Here is a 22,232-nt window from a genome sequence, read left to right on the forward strand (position 1 = left end):
AATAATACAACATTTACCAGAGGTTCGTGATGTGAATGTAATTTCAAGTCTTAATAATAAACAGTGATTATTATCATCCATTCATACAGCTTGTCACTTTTTGTTGCAATCTTCATTTTCATGAATTCTAAGTGACACCAAGGTCATGATGTAATAAGCGATTAACTTTGATTACATGTTGGCTACAATAATATTAGGCCAAAAGTATAGAGTGTCAATTGAAAAAACGAATTTGACTTAATATTGATTTTTATTCAAGCAGAATCGTCATATTACGTATAATTTTTTACTCTTATTATTCAACTTTTACTTGGATACACAATTTTAGTGTTAATATCTTCGTTATATCATCGATACGGGAAATCTTATCATTAAAAATTGTTTGATTTAAAATAATGTATATGATAAATCATTACTTTCCTCTGAAAATAATTTTTTGCCATTCAATGATAGCAGTATTCCGTGCATATTAACAAGCGTGTTTTATAATGCAACATTGTAGTGCATGTCAAAATGAATGCAACGACCTACATCACCATGGCTTTAAAACGATTTTGAATAAAAAATATGCCTAATTTACGCATCTCATAAAGTTTGTAATAATTATATAAATCCAACTTCATTTAGACCTTTGCGATATTGATCATAAGATAATTTTCCTTCAAATAAAATTCAATACGCAACCCCAACTATAAGTAAAATTCAAACCATTAAAAAATTTTATATTCCGTAATAATAATAATTTAAATAAGATAAAATTATTATTTACTAGAAATAAAATTAATACCATTATTTGTTCTATTTAATTTGTAATACTTTTAAAAAATCTATCAATTAAAATGGTAAAAATTGAAAACATAAAAAATATTCTAATTTCAATTGAGCTTATTTGAGCAATTGATGTAATTCATCCGAATATTGAATATTTATTATTAGAAAATTAACGAATTACAGACCCTGGAAAAATTGTTAAACTAACATAAAAAACAAAGAATCGTTGAATACACATATTCAAACAATCTATTTAAATTACTTCGTGGATAAATAAATCAAGAAAGTAAATGATGAAATATATATAGTCATTAGATCAATAGAAAGCATTAAATCATAATTTTTTAAAAATCATCCATTAGTTAATAACTTTAAAACATGTCTAAAGGTTTGTAATAATACAATGAATCACACTTTATCTTGACCTTCATGATATTGGATAAATGATAATAACCTTATTTCAAATAGAGTTAAAAATGCGACCGTAATTATTATTCAAACAAACATAACGAAGAAAATTATTATCATGTAATAATAATAATCAAAACTTTTAAATTTTTAATTTTAATTATAATTAAAATCTAATATTCATTATTAATGCATAATATTCTAATACGAATCCTTCACGTAATATTATATGTATTAAAATCATGAAAAATATTCTAGTTCCGACTCAAATTGTCTGAGCAACTGATCGAATAGACCCGAATATTGAATAATTATTATTAGAAAATCGACGAGTTATAGAAAAGGGATAAATTATTAAAATTATACAAAACACGTGTATTAGTAAATAAGTATGTTCAAAAAATCTATTTAAATCAATTTATGGATAAGTTAACCATAAAATAAATGATAACATATATATTATATAATCATTGGACAAATAAAAAAAAACTAAATTATATTTAAAAACCAATCATTGTTTAGTTAGTTATTTTAAAGCATTTCTAAACTGTTGTAATAATCCAATGAATCCATTTTCAATTGGACGCTTTTTTTTCCTGTGCGTAATCTACTAGAAGATATCACACCCCTTTTACTCATTTTACTCACTAAAATGTGAGAACGTGAAGAACTTGATGGTAAATATTTCTGTTTTTAGGTTTATGAAGATTCTTGCTTTGAAGTTAGGTACGTCTCGTATCATTCGCTATTATAATTCCATCGCTTCGTATTATTTACTGACCATAATAAAAATTTATAACCAAAATAATCGGAAATTCTGAGAAGAACATGTTGGTAAATAATTCTGTTTCTAGGTTAATTTAGATTCTTACTTTGAGGTTAGGTATGTTTCGTATCATTGGGATAATATAATTCCTTAGCTTCGTATTAAATTTTGACGATGATAAAAATTTATAATTATAATAATCGGAAATTCCATGAAGAATTTTATGGTAAATATTTCTGATTCTAGGTTTATTAAGTTACGTACTTTGAGATTAGGTATGTTTCGCATCATTCGCTATTATAATTCCATAGCTTCGTTTTATTTACTGACCATAATAAAAATTTATAAATAGAAAAATCGGAAATTCTGTAAAGAACTTGTTGATAAATATTTCTGTCTCTAGACTTATTAAGATTCTTACTTTGATGTTATGTTTGTCTCGTTTCATTCGCTATTATAATTCCTTAACTGCGTATTAATTTTTGACGATTACAAAATTTTCTAATTATAATAATCGTAAATACCGTGGAGAACATGCAGGAAGGAATTCTGTTTCTTGGCTTATTATGATTCCTACATTGAGGTTAGGTATGTTTCGTATCATTCGCTATTATACATCATTGACTTCGTATTAGTTTCTGACGATGATAAAAATATATAATGTCAATAATCGGAAATTCTGTGAAGAACTTGTTGGTTAATATTTCTGCTTCTAGGTTTGTTAAGATTCCTACTTTGAGGTTAGGTATGTCTAGCATCATTCGCTATTATACTTCATTGAGTTCGTATTGATTTCTGGCAATGATAAAAATTTATATTTATAATAATCGGAAATTCGGTGAAGAACTTGTTGGTTAATATTTCTCTTTCCAGGGTTGTTAAGATTGTTACTTTGAGAATAGGTATGTCACGTATCGTTCGCTGCTATAATTCATTGACGTCGTATTAATTTCTGAGGGACAATAAAAATTTATAATATCAATATCGGAAACTCTGTGTTCAACTTGTTGTTAATTATTTCTGTTTCTAGATTTTTTAAGGTTCTTACTTTGAGGATAGTTATGTCTCGTATCATTCGCTATTGTAATTGTTTCAATTATAATTATGATAACCGAGATAGCTTATGTAATTCTTGCGTATTGGATAAACCATTGTCCAAATTTTCTAATTCGTATGATTATTATACCGATGATATATTTCTAGCATAATCGTGATCAGCGTATTTTTAGGTTATGTCCGAGATATACCTTATCTCGTTACTATCTTTGAAACTTCGGAGATGGTAAGTGCGCAGCAGTTAGTGTTATCAGCAGCTGTGATTGTAAAAGTGACACGAAACCTGGCATTCTTGCAGAAACGATAGCGTTATCGCATTTACATTTTCGTGTACTCTTGCGAGAAACACGTCGTTCGTGGCGCCACTGCAACATAACATGCTATTATTAGGAAACATTATGTATGCGCCAGAAATGCAACACGTGGACGTTACGAAATTCGATTATCATTGATTCCCGAATTACCAAACGAAACGACCACCGGAGCCGCGTTTCGTTAACCTTACCGTTTTAACCTTTTGCCGGCAGGCATTTGTACCCGTGAAAATTCATAGTCGGCGTCTCGAATTTCGAATAAAATCAAATAATCATCCCTTGACAGAATTTCCGGAACTGGGGCCGACTTCATGACTGCGTCGGATAGTCACGATTTTAAAGCACTATGACATATAACAGGGGTTCTCAACCTTTCTTCGCTCTTAGATTCCTTCTCAATGTTGATATTCCAATTTGTGAAAAATGCACAAACACATTTCTATCGTGTTTTTGTCTATTCCCATAATATTATATACATAATATGTCTCGGAACTGAGATATTGATCTTTACTCCCTTCCAACGGAGTGTCTCATACTCTCTATACTAATATTCGAGTATTCATGTAACTCTTATTTATATATACTATAAGAGAAGTGCAATTGCAATTAGGTGATTGTTTAACGTCGCTGTTCAGGACCGTATTTCAATAGAGCCTTGAACCAAGTTCATCTTCTTCTTATTTACTGTTTAACGCTACACATACCAATGACCCCTTTCAAAATTTACTTTAAAATCGTACATTCGTTGTTATTTGTTTCGCTCATTTGACAGTTTGCAAATTCTCATATCATCTGATTATTCAATTTCTCGTTTTTCGTATTTCTCGTAATTTATTTTTTACAGTGAAAAATTCTCTACCTTTTAGTAATTATATTCATGGTAAGAATAGATAGGTGCAGAAGGCCGGTACGTTATTGTTAAGGATTACAGATTCGTGTATCAGCCTTGTTCTGTTCATCCTTGTTTACATAGGATATAGAATTAATTTATACTCTTAAGTCGTGTCCTTATATCACGCACAATTATAAATGACGTATAGGTTCCACATTTGGCTCAGTCATTTACACATTTGTACCAGCAGCTGTAGACAGAGTAGCTTAAGGGTGGGAGAATAGCTCAGCCATAATTGAGACGTAACTTAACCTAACCCTAATCTTTCTGCCGTCGGCTTGGCGGCCATCTCGAGTGTCATTTGAGGCTTTATGTCGGCGGAAAGTAATTTATGATCAGCCGGCATAGTCAATTGTTTGACAGACGTTAGCTGCTTTCTCGTGCTTCCTTTCGTCGTCCTTCTGACAATCAACTGGCAGCCGAAGTATTTCAAGTGTGTTTCAAGAGCAATTTTGCGTAGAAATTGTGCACAAAATTCACCCCTTGACATGCGAATAAAATGGAATCTGATGCGTCCGAAAAATACTATTTATTTTGTTCCATTTTATCTTGAAATATAGAAAAGAAAATATTTTTAGAACAAGAGACGAGGGTTCCAGAAAAGAAGCATGGAACAACTATTATTTGATTGTAGATTTAGTAATAGTGATTGATGTAATTACTCATCGTACGATTAGTCGGGGGATGATAGTCGAGATTAAATTTCAAATCATTCTGCTTCAATAAGCTGCTTTCCAATAACAGTAATTTGTTTTCCTCCCGCTCTTTGGTATTGGTTGTTGGAGTATACCATGGTTGCGTAAACGTGTGTACCTATATCGATACATTATAGTAGTTGATTAAATTAATGTAGTAGTGGCTTGTACAGACAATCTTGATATAGTACTTTGCTATACTTTGTTATAGGTTTACTGGATTCAACAGAATTTACATAATTTACATTAGCAATAGCGAGCTTAATGAAAATAACTGGCAACCGGCTACGAACTATGAACTTCAAAGAGATAATTTCTTACGATCCCCGTCACCGTACTATGTTATTGTAATTTATCTTCCTTTCCACCTAAGTTATTCTACTGTTTCCTCATTAAAAAAGAAAAGAAAAAAATACGTTGTTTATCATAAGGATGAGATTGAAAAAATGTACGTATTTTCTCTTGGACCTGAAGCTAAACGAATTTAATGATTACAGAAACGTCTATGGGTCGTAAACGCTGGTGGCGGGTAGGTTCGGAGGTGTTGGTACTCTTCGTCCTCTATCACGTAATTCTGGGTGAGAGTGACGTTGGTAAGTACGAACGATCTATTATTATTCTAACAATCGAGATAATTTTTCTGTAGAGAAGATTGAACAGCCAAAGAATCACTTTATGCATTCTTTAACGTAACTATACGATAACATGTTCCGATAGATTTGGTATTTTATTATTATCGAAATTTGAACATTTTGCATGAAATTCATAAATATCTTACAAGCAATATCTTAAAATTATTAAATTATAAAACATGAATTTCACTCTCGCAATTACTGCTTTATTCGATATTGCCACATCATTAGCCCATTTTCTCATGCTATTATGCATGCGTCAGTTTTTTCGTTCTTATTATGCTAGAAAATTAATAGGAGCATTAAGCGGAGAAAAACGATAGACATTAAAACCCAGCCATTAGGACTGAAAGTGCAACAGAGATAAGTGAAAATTCCTGATTTCATTTTTTTCATACTTCCGTTTAGGAGAACTTGAGTATCTTATTTTTATGTCGACCTTTCATTGCGAACCTGATCGATAGTTCTGTGAAGATTTCCTTTCGTCGGTCAGCTTATTCCACCTTCCCTTCTCTTCCTCTGGCCATAAAAATCATATCTGCAGATGGATATATCTCAGAGGTTAATTTAATGCCATGGGAATACTAAGAGTTAATAATAATATTATACCGTCATATTGTTATATTATATCATTTGATATTAACTTTTATTAATTATATTTGACATACCGTATATATATATATTCGAGAATAACTCCCTGGGCAAATAAAAACCCTATGAACTGTGAATTTTCATGAAATAATGGAAAAAACAGTAAAATTACCTATTTCTTATACCATCAAAAACTCGGTTAATTTTTTTGCCCCTTTTAAGGGAAGGTGATGACAATGTAAAAGCCCGTGAAAATTTTGGCATCTCCTTAACTTCTTCCGCGGCACAACTCGCAAAATTCAATTTACCAGTAAAGTCCATTCTTATTATTCGAGGCAAGAGCACTAAAATAACGCGATTAACATACATTTTGAAAACGCCGACGAAACGATCTTTAAGCTTTAAATTCGTTTCGCACGGGAATATATAGAACCTGTCGTAATGGCATACTTCTATCCATTATGTATAATTATTAAAACGTTCATCGTTCAAAATCTTTTACGAATACAAAGAAATCCGTCCCAGCGGTTTCTTTTGACAAATAAAAAGAATTCTAAATTTTGCATAAGATACCGCGTAATCGAAGAGAGATAGGGAAATAACAGAAATAGAAGAAATGGAAATAGATTAGGAATTTAGGGAATCTTCACTCGATCGAACGCAAAAAGCAAAGAGAAAAAAGGAAAGAGAAATAGAATTTCACCCGAACGGCAAACGCCTCGTCGATGTCTATTTTTCCATCGAAAGGCCGCGTTCGCCAAATTCGATTGTCATCGATTTTCTATCATTGCCTCCGTCTTACTTTTATACTTTCCTACCGTGAAGGACTGTTCGCACTAATAAGATACTCGGCAGGCAACGTTCTATCAACCTTTTCGGCTACTTGTGACCTTAAAAAATTCGTTCCTTCACGAGGTGGAATTGAAAGAACGAAAAGGGAAAGAGAGAAAAAAAAACAGGAGGCGGCACAAGTTCGATTTTCGCCCACTAGCCCCCGGCGATTATCGAGCTGTACATCCCACGCAACCACCGCCTTTGTAAACTCGCTTCCTCTCTTTTGCTCCAGATCCGTTTCCACCAACAAGTACGACCCTCGAGCACCTACAAGTGCCATCCTCTACCTTCTCTTTGCCTTTCACTCTTCTCTCGCTGTCGGTTCAAATTTTACTTTCTTCTTCTTGCCTTGTCATTTATCGCGATTTTTCCTTCACCCCCGATTCCTCGTAATTTTCCCCCAGCAGGCCGTTATATCGTTTCGCTATTTACCTCTTTTCAACCGTGTTTCTTTGTTTGCTTACCTCTCATACATCTTTGTTTGTCAGGGGGCTATCGTATTTCGTATTTCGTAGTATTCTGTTACTCGTTCTCTCGATCGACTATTAGTTATTACTATCGACCGACCGTTTCGTTTCTTCGAACTACTTCGTTGACTTTATCACGTGAATTTCATTATGAAAATGTATATAAGCAGTGTATCGAAGATCCACTTGTAAAAATACACATGGTTCCTTGTTACGGATTTTATTCCGACATGAAAGGTACATTTTTTTTAATTACAGGAATTTCGAAACGGGTTTATGCAACGTCTGTTATAGAATTTCGAGGTCACCGTTTTCAAGTTCTCCTTCAAGAATAATTGTCCACCGCCTAGCCCACTACATGCTAACACGTCCCATTGTTTGAAACGAAGCTGGGATGGATCGTGCGAGTAAAACGGTGTACTCGCCAATTTATCAGCTCGGCACAGATGGCTGCATTTTGTAAATTTCAATTTCCAAAGAAATATTTCTCCATCTTCTAAATCGTCAAATTTTAATGCATCTACGCGACTGGACAACGTCGTTCTATATTAAATGCGGTTAATGAAAAAATGCTTGTTAATTATAAAAGATATTTTGCAATTAAGAGGAACATCTGTTAAGCATAGTTTAGCATAGTTGACGCAGTGATATTCAAAGAAAAGCTCGATTCTGAAATCAAGGACAAGCTTCTGTTAAAATTGAACCATCTTTTGGAAAATATGAAACGTGACACGAAAGATAATTATAACAGTGATCATTATGACCATGCGCACGATGAAGAAGAACTGGTTTCAAAGGATAGCTCATCTACAGGAAAAGGGATTTATACCGAAGTAGGACTTGTTTAATCTGCTGATGATAAACCTAATATTGACACTGGTGGTAAATTTCTTTTATTACTATTATAAGTAGATATACATTATTTTGCATAGTTATATAAAAAGAAAGTTAATAGATATTAGGATGGGGTGAAAGAAATACATTATATTTAACAATATAAGAGATAATGGCGGTAATGGAACACAAACTTGCGGCCTAAAATCATAGATGGCGTTAACTGGTGTTGCTTGATCTTCTATCCTGGTCTATCGCATTGAAGGTATTAGCGCGGTATAACTGCTTCCATTAGGAACGTATAGAGTTTCTATTAAATTTCATATACTTTTAGAAAATACCTACGGCACTTTATTTGACGAAGATTTAAGGGAATTCCTTTGGAGACGCGGATTAGCTGGCTTTAAACAACGAGAACGCCTGGATGTTGAAAAACCAGGGCCTCCGTTTTCAACCAATAATTATGCGTTCAAAACTCCATCCCCAGCAGGTAAATACTGTTACCTTTTTTTATTGCATATTGATTTACGTAATCAACTGGAGGGTCTCCTACTTTTTTCTTAGCAACGCGTAGTTTTTATGTATATCTTTTTTGTTATTAATCAATCTTATACTGGAATTGTTTCTGTTTTTATGAAACACAAGTTTCAATAAAATCTGCGAAATAAATTTAGTTAAAGTTAATGAATAAAGTGATAAAACATAATTTAAATAATATATGTTACCCGTTGGGCACTATCCAGCAATTTTAAGTAGTATATACTCCCGATTTATTGGACATATTTAGGTAGAAACTAATTATATCATCTTCCGAATTGCTCAAACGTATTCGGCAATTATTTTTACGTACAAGAACAATGATACCGTTATTGTCAGAAAACTCATCACGCAAGTCGAAATTGCTAAAGAAAAAGTGGGGGGGGGGGGGTCTCCCCGGTCGTTTATATGTTAAAATCAAAAGTTTTTACAGTTTCAGAAGGAAATCATTCTGATTCTATCGAAACTGTACAACATGTATGTACTACGCACAAACAAGAATAAAACGTTCAATATGAATAATATAATCATCGCGAATGTTAATTTCTGGAATGACGTATTACATACATCATACGTAAAGAAAGAAGTGGAAGCTTGGCAACAAGCAATCAGATGAAATTCATATAGCAATGTTGACCCAGATTACGTTTACATCAAATTTCAGCAGGAATTTCACACATGGTCGGAAGGAGAACATGTCGTCAAAGAGGTAATCGTTGGTGATTATAAAAATCCAAATTTTGAAAATACGCAATATAATTATTTAATTTTTAGGTGAGCAAGTTATTGGGACTAACATCAGGCTCCTTAGAAGGCATTCAAGTTGGCGTGGCAGAAGTGACATTTAAAGATGTCAAAAGCAATAAAAAACATAGGTAATTAATTAATCAACGTACCAATAATTTAACTGTTTGAGTCCAAAGGGATGTTGAAAAACAATGTTGAAGAATCCCGAACAGCGCAACCGCGCTTGCTCTAAGTGCATACGAGAAGCGGTGCTTATTTTTTGTCGGTGAATCCTAATCAGCCAAATCTTGTATTTTATATTCTGCACATATAAGACGTGATAGGTAACGTAATTCTCGTCTTTTCCATTTCGCTCTGTCACATTTATCGCAGTTACATATGCACACTGTAAGTTTATAAATAATTCAAGTTTTGTTCGATAAAAATTATTGAGGAGGTAAGAATGAAATACAAAATGTTTTATTATGTAATGTATTGTCGCACTATTATTATAATATTCTACCTATTGTAAAATGTATTATTTAGATTAAAAGAAGGAGCCGTGTAATGTATTTGCGTCTGTAAATTTGAGAGCGCGGCTTGGACAATCGGTGACGCACGGTCAATTGTCCACAAAGCTCGAAATGCGCTGGGTTTTCCAGAGATAAAATCTGTACAGCGCGATCGCGTTGCTTGGGATTCAAACGGTTAAGAAGCATTAATAATAAGCTATGATATTAATCATCTACGTTGCGGTTTAAGGTCCCATAAGTGGAAAACTGAGGAAGACTCGAGTGAAGCGTGTGGGCATAGGTGATAAGGATCATCCTAAAATATGTCTAGAGCATAACATTTGCAATTATACTGTTCAAATTAATTACAGGATCATTCGCCTATAAATACATCATCATCGTAAAAAATACATCAACATTGTAGGTAGAATTTAATAGAATAGTGATCCTCTCCTTATATTAAACAGTGCATTTTAATAATATGATGAAATAGCTGTATCAAACAAAAATTAATATATTCTTTTTATTTAAAGATCAAATTGCCCGCAATGTTGAAGGTTGTAAGAAACCACGAGATGAGTTCCAACATGTTTGGAGTGATAGTCGCTGTAGGAGTTGGAATTGTCATCGCAATTGCAATAATTATTATGCAATAATAGTCGACACATTAAGCCTCGAGCCAAATTAGCAAGATTAACCATACCCGATCCAGAAATATCTAAAAGATTATCAAGATTTATGCAGAGCAAGGATGCACGCAAAACAATCGGATAAACCAGAATCCCCACGAATTACAAGCTTAAGTCGAGGGAATGAATCGAATAATGTACCATCGAATCGATCTAGCACATCTTCTTGAGGAGAAGAACCAGCGCTTTCGAACATGGTCATAGAAGTTGGACAAATGGTTTTAGTATGTCGATATAATATTTCTGTTAATATTTTATGGTAAGGTGATAACACGGAAATGCAATAAAAATGTATTTTAATAATTTTGTTTAAAAAAGTGATGTATTTAAAACCAAAAATTTTGAATATTCTGCCACAACAACTTAATTATTCACATAAGTTTGTATTGTTACAAAACATATTTATTACGTATATATCTATCTTAATAAATACGGCTTCAACATTTGTATATTTTTTCAATGTTATATGGAGGACCACTTAAAAAATAGAAACCGATTGGATCTAGGATGGTCGTTATGCCCGAAACAAGCAAGTCTTTCTTTAACTGAAGTAGCGCAAAAAGAAGCGAATGTCAAATGCAATCGTCCCGGAGCTCCGATTCCCTACGATTATTATAGGGTGATTCTACACGATCTCGCTAATATCAATAAATTCAATTCTATTAACGCCTCTACAATTGTAAGTATCCTTGAGTTCATCATTTAAGAATTTATCAGAATATACGGAATAAAATAATATATGGATGGTTTTCATTTTAAAATCGTTGAAAATGGAACTGAAAATAGAAATCGGTAAGTCACGCGACGAGCATGGACATTCTACTGTTAAATTTGCAGTATGACAACAAAACACTGCTACTTTTAAAAACACTTCTGCGTATATATTTTAATAATATTGTAATGTTTAATGCAAATGGACGCATGTCAAAGCTATCTATCATGAATGTAAGACATACATAGAGATAAATTTAGTATACAAAATACAATAAATTTTTATATACGTTTATTAAACAGATTTTATAATATTTATAATTATTTTAGTTTTCTCTGTAAAAATAATTGTCAAATATATTTAATATTGATATCGTTAGCATTAAAATTTCTTATTGTCAAGTATTTAAAATAAAAAGACAGTTGAAATAAAATCTGCACTCAGAAAATCATAGAGTATAATAAAAATGTTTATATAAACATTTTCAAACATCACGTTTGTATGCTAAATATGCCTGTGAACTTGTATCTACATTCTGGAATAAACCACTATGTCAGATAAATGCAAAATGAGCACTACATAATTTAGGTATTAGTTCACGAAATGGCTTTTATTATATAAAATAAAAACATTTTTTAATGGAATAATATTAATTACATTGCAAAATTAAAAGAACCCCTGCGTAATATAAAATCGCAAAAATTTCATAATAGATGAATTTATAGATTGGAAAATAGAATATGCTTGCTACGTACTAAAGAAGGCCGTGTGACTTGCTTCTGAGTAGAAAACCAATAGTATAAAGACAATATTCATACACAACCTATCATTTTTTAGGCAGATCATGATCCACGAAATCCAGCTTACATCGCCATGCGAGGACCACTTTCAGAAACAACAGCTGATTTTTGGCAATTAGTTTGGGAACAAGGCAGTGTTGTAATCGTGACTGTTAACTAGACACACCTAAGAAGGTGTTGCTATGTGCCATCGTTACTGACCTGAGGAAGGATCAGAATTGTATTACATTTACGAGGTAAATCTCGTGTCCGAGCATTTCTGGTCCGACGACTACCTAGTGCGTTCTTTCTACATGAAAACTCAACGTACCGGTGAAACAAGAACTGTAACGCAATTCCGCTTCTTGTCATGGCCTGAAAACGGTGTGGCACATTCCATTAAAGCTCTTTTTGAATTCCGCCGGTAAATGTTTTATAAATTCTAATAATGCTCGTAGTTTTAAAAACGTATCGTTATACTAATATTTTATCAATATGTAATTTTAGAAAAATTAATAAATCCTACAAAGGAAGATCATGTCCTATAGTCGTGCATTGCAGGTAATGTTTCTAATATCTTTTCCATTTAAACTCTTATGTTTGGAATATTGCTTGAACCGTAAATTGTGGTATAAATTAATATGTGATAATTACCATAATATATTGTAATATTAAAAGTAAAAAACATAATTTTTTATAGTGATGGTGCAGGCCGCACTGGTACCTATTGTTTAATCGATATAGTTTTGAACCGTATGATGAAAGGATCCAAAGAAATTGATATTGCAGCTACATTAAATGATATAAGAGATCAAAGACCTGGAATGATTACAACAAAAGAACAATATAAATTCGTCCACATGACAGTGGAGGAAGAAGTGCACGCAATCCTTAAAGCTTTACCTGTACCCTCTGCTGAAGAATCTCCAGAAAATCTACCAGAAAATAATTTTTCGACAAAATCAGATCAGTAAACTTCGATTCGAATTCGAAATCGTAATTGCGACGAACAGAAGCAAAGTATAAATTTCATTGACAAAAGATGGCCAAATATTTCTAGTCAACTATAATCGCATTAAGAAACTAAAATTACTATTAAAGCCTTTATTTTCTGTAACTCTCTTATTCTGAAATGGTCTGTATCTATTACACGCTTAATAGGTGTTACTTTTACTGTATTTTATTGTTAGAAAATATCAAATTTTAGACTCTCTAAGTTGTACAAATTTCATTTACTTAATTATACGATATAGATATGTGCATATAAATTATAATGATGAATAATTATTCTAAATGAGATTTTATTGTGACAGTCTATAGTAGTTATTGAATTAGTATCAAATGATTGTCTGGCTGATTCAGGATGTTCTTTTTCTTCTGCTGAAGTAATATCTTCTTGTATTACTACCTTCCAAACTTCATTTATTGAAGTTGATGCATTTCTGATATCTTCTGTATTTACTAATGGTGAAAAATTATGTATTTCTAATACTGTAATTAAAAGTGATTGATCTTTTTGTATATTCAGGCATAAACAGATCAAGGTTAATCTGATTTGTTTCTATAGAATCTTTGTTAGAAGTTTTATTTTTTCGTTTTATATTTTTTACTTTTAAACTTGATGTTATATGTTCACTTAGACTACACTCAATTATATCCACTTCTGTAGATCTGTTAGAATTTTTTAATCTTACATCTATATTTTCCTTAGATATGTTTGATATACATGGTTTTAAAAGATCAGAATATTTGTACTTTTTATGATTTGTTCTATCTGTTAATTGTTTATCTAAAAGAGACATAGGTTGTGGCTGTTTATTGTCATTTTGTAGTAATATATAATATATATTATGTGAAGTACTAACTTTCAATCTTTTTGCCATTCCTGCAACAGACGTACATTCTGTTTCTTCGTAATGATTCTTTTTAATTGGACATTCGTTTTTCTTTAGTTTCTAAAATAGAATGTCTTGATTATTTCTCTTACATCCATAATGTTTCCTTGTAGGTATTGGACTTTTCAATAATATATCTTTCTGTGCTTTCTTCTTAAAGGATTTTTTAGTTAAAATAATAATATCTAAATCTGCAATATCAGGATTATAACTAGGAGACATACTGTTCTGTATAGATGCAAACGTATCTATATTTCCTGATGATACTTGACTTGTATCAGGTGCAATACTGAAATATAAGAAATTTAACAATATGTAATGTAATGTTATATAAGTACATGAAATAGTATATATAGTTTTCTGAGACAACATTTAGAAAAATTGTATGTTAGTAATAAAATCAAAACTTACACATTTTTATTGTTATAAATATCTGCTTCAAGTACTTTAAATGGAATGTTAAAATCTGCATCTTCACAATATTTTCTTAGTTTTAAATATTCATTCCATAACTCTGCAAATATAAGTATATGCTATTTAAGTGGAATAAATTAACTACAAATTTCATTATAAATTGAATTTGCAATATAAATGGACGAAATAATTTAAATTACACTTCAAATATCTTTTTTAATCCATTATAAAGATTCCATCTTTAAAAAACTGAATTTTTCCCGAAAAATATGTTTTATATACTATTGTGAAACACGTAAAACAATTTATAAATAATTTTTAATTTATAATTTCATCTAACTATATAAATAAATATAAAGTAAAATATAAACTTGTTATTATAAAAACAACATGTAATATGTACTTACTTTTATGTTCTTCAAATGCTTTCTCTAAAAGTCCAGCGAAATTCTTCGTAGCATTTTGCGCAATCTCATTATCTATGGAACAATCAAATTGTAAAATTCTTGACAGAGCCATCAGTAAAACGAATGAGGTTCGGTAATTTTTTTCTCTTAAACAACTCAATATCCTGCCCCTTTTTTACTTGTCATTAATTAATTCGATGCGTTTTTTATTGCGTATATTATTATCTCACCGAGCACTGAATCGAATAAACTAACAATTTATTATTTATTCCCACATCATTATACTGTTGATCACTTCACTGAATAATCTATAGTTTCGCCAGTTTCTTTTTAAACCGCAGCACAAATCGCCACAATATCGCCAAACATTGTATACAGCTTGCTGGTACAGAAGCACACGTCCTAACCTCACTTTTGCAGTGTACGTCTTTCTCTTGGAATCACTTCAATCTGAAACGTTCGTGAAACTTGTGTTAATTTTTCTCTTATCCTGTTAATCGAACAGTTACGTGCAAATTTATGAACGGAAAACATTTTATTTCATAATTTGCATTGCTATGTAATATTTAATTAGGTTGAGGAAAAAGAAATCTATTTAAAATTACAAACATAACGGATTTCTTTTTCCCAAACTTAATACAATATCCACGAAAGAATGTTAAAAAACAAAAAACGTCATAATCTATATTGTCAAATGGAATAAAAAGCGTCTCCCAGACGTTATTGTATGTCAAGGGGTTAATGAGTATCATTTATTTTCTAAATCTTTCTTTTCTCTATAATAAACCTATTCATGAAATGTAAGAGAAAAAATTACACTTTACATCTTACACATTACACATCTTAAATCTTACACAATTACATCTGTTTATGCGGTGCTTTTGGCTTGGGTCAGAAAGGACACAGCTCCGATCTCCATGAGGTCCGTCCGCCGATGGCTAAATATCGTTTAAGTAAAATTGAGTAAAAAAAAAATAAAATGGAGCCACTCTTATCTCGGGGTTTCCCTTTAAATATTTTATAGGACTCTCATGTACTCTCTTTTGCGGTTGAAACATCCACGTAACGTCCATCTGTTCCATTTCAAAATGGTCCCCCTGATAAATTCAACTCCGTCCCGTTATTCCTTTCACCCCAGCTCCGGCGTTTAACTAAATTATGCAAACGGTATTTTATGATAATTGCGAAGCGTGTACCACGAACTTTCTGGCAAACGATCAATCCCATCTCGGTCTTCGCCGCATTTTGCGCTCGATCGTGCTTCCTTCTTTTCCGTGGGATCGCGTCATTGTCGTCGGATACCGTACCTCACTGTCGAATATGTTATTAGCGGCAGGTCCCCGCCCTCTGTTTTCCCGCTCTCGAACGGCATAATCCATTTTTCCTGGAAGATAGACAAAACGTATTTTAGGTAACCGGGGTAGCAAGGTACATAACTCGTGCGTTGTTGGGCGGCGGATGACATATAGAATCTCGGTCGCAGTAAACTCGGGTTGCTTCATCGGCAGCTATTTAGACAATGAAGACAGTATTTCTCTCGCAGTTATATGCTGTATATCACCACGCTAAAGCAACGACGGCGCAGCATGGACCGACATACCGACACGCTACGAATAGCCAAGGTATGCCATAGAAAAAGGCGAACAGAGAGTGAGAGAGGAGGGTGGCCGGCAGGAACGAGGAAACCGAGGGTTCGAGAATGAAAGACGTCCCGCCCTCCCGAGACAGGCATTACTATTAGGCCAATTCTTCCTCTTCTCTTATTGCAAACAAAATTTTTATTCCCTGGCCAGAATAACCCCAATTATAATAGTACGACGGAAAAAGGAAAAAGGAGGAAGGAAAGGAATAGACGGTGTTGGTGTTATGACGTCATCGAATGTCGAGTTTTACGACTTTATGCTACGTGTTCCTCCGGCTCGACTTCCAATTCGTTGTGTTCTCGTCGCCGATCCATTAGACATCACGCAGAACCTTCGGTCGCTTCGGATTCTCGATGGGATTTAAGGGAATCCGTGAACGGGCGTTAGCAAGATTGGCTATAAATTTATTTGTCCTTTTAAACGTGATACTGTTTCATTGCCGGATAAAGGAAACGGGCAATATTGTGTTTCGCTCTTCTCCCTGCGGCGTTTCGTTTCCACGGCACGACCCAGAAAATGCGTCTTGAATTACGCGGCAGAAAGCCGCGTCGCGATAGCCAGAGTACGCGACGCTGTGTCACGAGGACGCGGGATACGAAGTCGCAAAAACCGTCGTTACGAACTACTTTGTAAGTAGTAGAAAAGCAGCATGGGGCTGACAGCGTCCTTCGAAGGCGCTCGAAAGTCTCCGAAATGGTCCGGTTTCACTCGATTAAGGCTCCTTCTGCGTGGTTCGTCCTGAATTATTAGTATCGTCTACAGAACTGTGGTGATTTCGATATTCTGATTTCTTTTTTTCCTCGCCATTTTTCTCGAGTGGGGTGGTTTACGGTGTTTCTAAGTTTCGGATATCTGTTCTCATGATGATGGTTCTTGGTATTTGGATGGGGAAGTATCGTTAGAGGTGGGGTGTGATTTTTCGGCGACTTGAATGCTTTGAGAAGCCAAGTGGGTGTTTAAAAATTGTCAAAATTGGAATATGGTATTTTTGTGTTGTTGGAAATTTACGAGTTTTGTTTCTTTTGACATTTTAAGTTTTAGGTGAGTTAAAGAATATTATTGCTATTAGCCCTTTGCACTCGGCGATTTTTTTTATTATAGAAAGATAGTAATTAGAATACCGTCGATATTTTTGAAACGGTAATTAAGAAATCGTGTAAAAATTAAGCGTCAAATTATTTTACGTCGACATTCCGTGCATCGTTGGGTAGTTTTTAAATTTATATATTAATGAATATTGGTTCTTGGAATCTAATTAAATAGCGACTGAGGGTCGCCTCTCGAGTTCATAGAAAGTGTCCTATGAATATCTATTGAATGGTGTAAGATGAATTTATATCGAAGTGTATAGTAATATAACAGAATATATTGACTTGTCACAGGTGTTTTAATTTTGAAAAATTAACGAACGACAGAACATAGATTGTTAAACTTACCACTTCCAGAAACATTTCTTTCCACTTTCATTCCACGAATATAAACACTTAATGTATTATGAATATTGCCATAGTTGCGCTAGTAAAGTGCAGAGAGTGAAAGGTTGATACATATGAAATGTCGAATCTTTAAGTGAATATATAAAACTGCATATCTTTTTTCATAAGCTGTTTATTCAATCATAATATACTACATCCGTTTCGATACATTTCTCCCAACGAGACTTTAGAGCATAGATGCCTTTCTTAAAAAATTCTGATCTTTAGAATCAATAAACTCTGATATTGAATTTTTCAAACTGGCTTCATTTTCATGCTGTTTAGCTCGTAAAAACAGTTCTAAATGTTTAAAAAAATTAAAGTCGGTTGGCGAGTGGTGCTGCAGAACATCACATTTCAATGGCTCTCGATAAAATCAGGGTAGTAACGATGAGCATACGTTCAACCGATCCAGTTTATTTCGCTCAATTAGTTCGTGCGGTACCCACTTGTCCATTTTCTTCATCTTGCCAATTTCAGAAAGATGTCGCAATATTGTTGTATGGTCAATTTTCATCTTGGTAGCCTGTTCCCTCGTGGATACAGTTGGGTCCGCTTCCACCAATGCCTTCTGGTCATCATTTTTCACAGACGTTTTGTGCCTCCCACGCGGATCATTTTCTAGTGAAAAATCATCGGACCTAAATTTTTCAAACGAACGCTGCACTTTTAGATCATTAACTGTATTCTCCCCAAACGCTTGGTTTATGTTGCGTGCAGCCTTTGCGGCATTATTACCAAGTATATACTCATACAAAAAAATTATACGAGTATCGTTTAGATTCATATCGGTACAAAATTCAAATCAAATAACAAAAGGGAACACTTTCGAGAAAATCTCCTTCGTTGAAATGTGACTCTGGCAATGGACAGAACGACTATAAACATGGTTATGCCAAAATCAAAAGTATAACGAAAACAGGAAGACAAACATTCGCATAAAAAAGAATCCGACATTTCATATATATCAACCTAATATATTAACCTAGGTTAATAAATGTAGACTGCGAGACACACTTTGACTAGAAAAATATCAACGATAATTAAAAGGGTAATAAGATTATTATTTTTCTTCATATACATATTCCTCTTCATAAGGGTTGTTACAAAATAATATCTAATAAGGTCATATAGATGAACTACTAATAATAATATATCGAGATAAATTTTTCAAATAAATGGATTCATATAACCACGAGGAAAATAGTAAAAAGGCATTCTGTCAATATACTGAACATTGGACCCAATAAAATTAAAGACAAACAAAAACCGAATAACGATGTATGATAATAAAAAGTGTCATGTGAAATTTTAATATAAGGACACATTAACAAAGTGAGAAGAATTTCTAAAATGACAGCAATGAAACTGACAAATATTAAGCTAGGAAACAGAAATCCATTATTTTTATAATTTTAAATGGGTTTCTTTTTCCCCAACTTAATCTTCGTCAGTTACATTGCTGTTATTTTTGGAATTTCCTCACTTTGTTAATGTGTCCTTATATTATAATTTCACGCGATATATTTATTATATAATACAATATAATTATATAATAATTATTTTTCCCAATAACAAATTAAAAGCAGCATCAATAGATGCTATATCAGAACTACGTGTAGTCCTACGAGTTAATCGTTAAAATTCATTCGTTAAAGAGTTTGCGTTAGATTCTGAGGTTGTCGTGCGAAACAATCTCAAAGGATTAAATGAAATTTAGCTTTAGCGATAATAATGATCAAGGAGAACCGAAAGTTCAGAATAGATCGATTCCTAGCATAATTCCAAGCGAACAAATACTCGCTGAATTCTAGAAATCGATTAATCCGTTTGATCTATTGGTCCCAGGCAAATAACAGGGTTTGGATTAGGCCTTGAGAGTATCCCAACTTGTCTCGACACTTGAGACTTGTCACTAGAGGCAAAAAAAAGGTCCAAGAATGATGATATAGAAAAATATCTCCCTTTCTTTCCTTATTCAGCGATGGTGTAAACCGCGTTTGGGCCTGATTCGGCCAGATTCTCAAAGGAATTTCACAAACGAAGGAAAGAATATTCCTGCTCTGTTCGCGACCTTAATCAGAAAAGTAAGTTCTCATTAACTACCAAGGTTGCCGCGCAACGTATATATTCATTTATCCGATAGTCACAAACTGCTGGAAATTGAGGCACTCTCCCTCTCGTATTACACAGTGGCAGTAATCAAATTTTAATAGAAGTGTGTCTGTAATAAAGGCTTTACGAGTAATTAAATCTGGCACGATATGCCGGCCCATAGCTGAACTAGACATAGAGAACTTTATTCAAAGTTGTACCTTCAGGCTCCCCAGACAGTGCATAGTCATATTTATTTAACGAAATACCAGCTTTGTGATCTTTCGTCCCCGGTGCCGGCTTACCACCAGAGTTATTTACGCGTAGTAGTTTAGTTATATGTAGTCCTGCTATATATATAGGAGGATTACGCTATGGTAGGAAAAGGGTATGTTTGGAAAACTGGGGTTGTCTCAGGATGGGCTCTCGGTGGACTTTTGTTTATTTCGGATAATGCAATGGGCAAAAAATGGAGAAATAATCTTGTATCGTTTCACTATGAGTTTACTCCCAATTCCTGACGTACTTCGGTCATAATAACGATACCTTAACATTGGTAAACCCAAGGAGCGACACTTCTTTCTAGTCGATCATGCTACTGTGATAACTCTCAAAAATATTAAAACCTAATGTCAGATTTAATCGTGAAAAACTACTTAAAAATCAATGTCAGACTACGTAAAAGCCACAAACACTCTGTCAGATCCACATGCCATCCGAAATAACTGACTTCGGGGATGATAAAGTCATGCTTACACTAAACTCTGCGTGCGACTCACGAGAAGAACGTAGACCTAGCATGGATGTATCAGAAAAAAAAGCTACGAATCGTGGCACCAACCTCGAAATAAACGATTCATTGATGGAGTGCTCCAATTCTTCATCGATAATCGATTGATCAGGGCTTAATTGCATCTCGACATAACTAATTACAGCGGGCTAAATATTGTCGCTCGGTGAAGCTTAACTGTTCGCTGTCTTCTCAGCTATTTCCCTCCTCTTCGTCGTTGATAAACGAGACTTTGTTAATTAGGAGGAAGCCGTTGGTAATGCCAATAACTAATTGGCATCCAGGGTATAAACCGAACACGAGAACAGTTGCCTGGACTAAACTCGAGCAGATTGTTACCTGCGGAAACTAGTCGGTGTGTATCCGAGATCGACAGAGCCCTGGCATCGCTGATCATATACGCTTTCGAGTTTTCAGAAGCCTCGACGATTTTCGGCAGCCCTGCCGGGTTTTCCCACAAACACGCGCCTATAAATTAAATGTAAATTGTTATATTTCTCCGGGAAAACCGATCTCGCGACCTCTTCTTTCCAAACGGTGTGATGCTGGTATGTGCATCAGAGCGCGATAGCTGCCGCGGAGTTTCGAGTTATTTCAAATTAATACACGACGAATTTTCGGATATAATTATGAAAGTTTGATGGATGAAATTCTAATGGAATAAGGAAGGTAATTGAATTAACAGCGCAGGTGTTAATTAATGCGATATTTTAATGGATGAATATTATCATCCTTAATATAAAGCAAGCGCTTCGTATTGGCTCGCTATAGTCGCTTTCAGTGTACAGCCATGTTTAACATCGTGTGATGATATTTTTCGGTGAAGTACAATTAGTCCTCCATATCGGATGATTGCACTCGATAGACATGTAGCAATTGTAGTCAATTCTACGTAAAAATTACGTAACGAGTACTCGTTACTGCATGACTCGATCGATTATAGACACCTACACCAAGAAACCAGGTTCCTTATCAAATGACTATAGTTATGTTTAAAATATAGACAATGCTCTATGTTAAATAGCTGTAAGAATTTCCATTATAGTAGATAACGAGTACTCAGGATTCGATGATTATATTCACCTTCCGTAGAAACATTTGGTTGACAAATGTTTACGTCTTATAACGAAAATATCATAATTGTCATTATATACGATATTAATAGCAAGAAAATAAACGGTTATCCTTGACTGGGGCTTTTGATTTTTGGGAATTATTGGGGATTATGATTGCACCTGGTTAATGAATAATTCAAACACAGGTTTTGATATGCAAATATAATAAAAATATGAAATTAAT

At 33.6% G+C, this 22,232-nt stretch overlaps 1 pseudogene; it reads left to right on the top strand.

The window, feature by feature from the left end:
* The first annotated feature begins 5,407 nt into the window (after positions 1-5,407).
* Positions 5,408-13,189, top strand: LOC143221281 (receptor-type tyrosine-protein phosphatase-like N; annotated as a pseudogene).
* The last annotated feature ends 9,043 nt before the right edge of the window (positions 13,190-22,232 follow it).

This window comes from Lasioglossum baleicum, unplaced genomic scaffold (assembly GCF_051020765.1).
Source record: "Lasioglossum baleicum unplaced genomic scaffold, iyLasBale1 scaffold2138, whole genome shotgun sequence".
NCBI classification, from domain to species: domain Eukaryota; kingdom Metazoa; phylum Arthropoda; class Insecta; order Hymenoptera; family Halictidae; genus Lasioglossum; species Lasioglossum baleicum.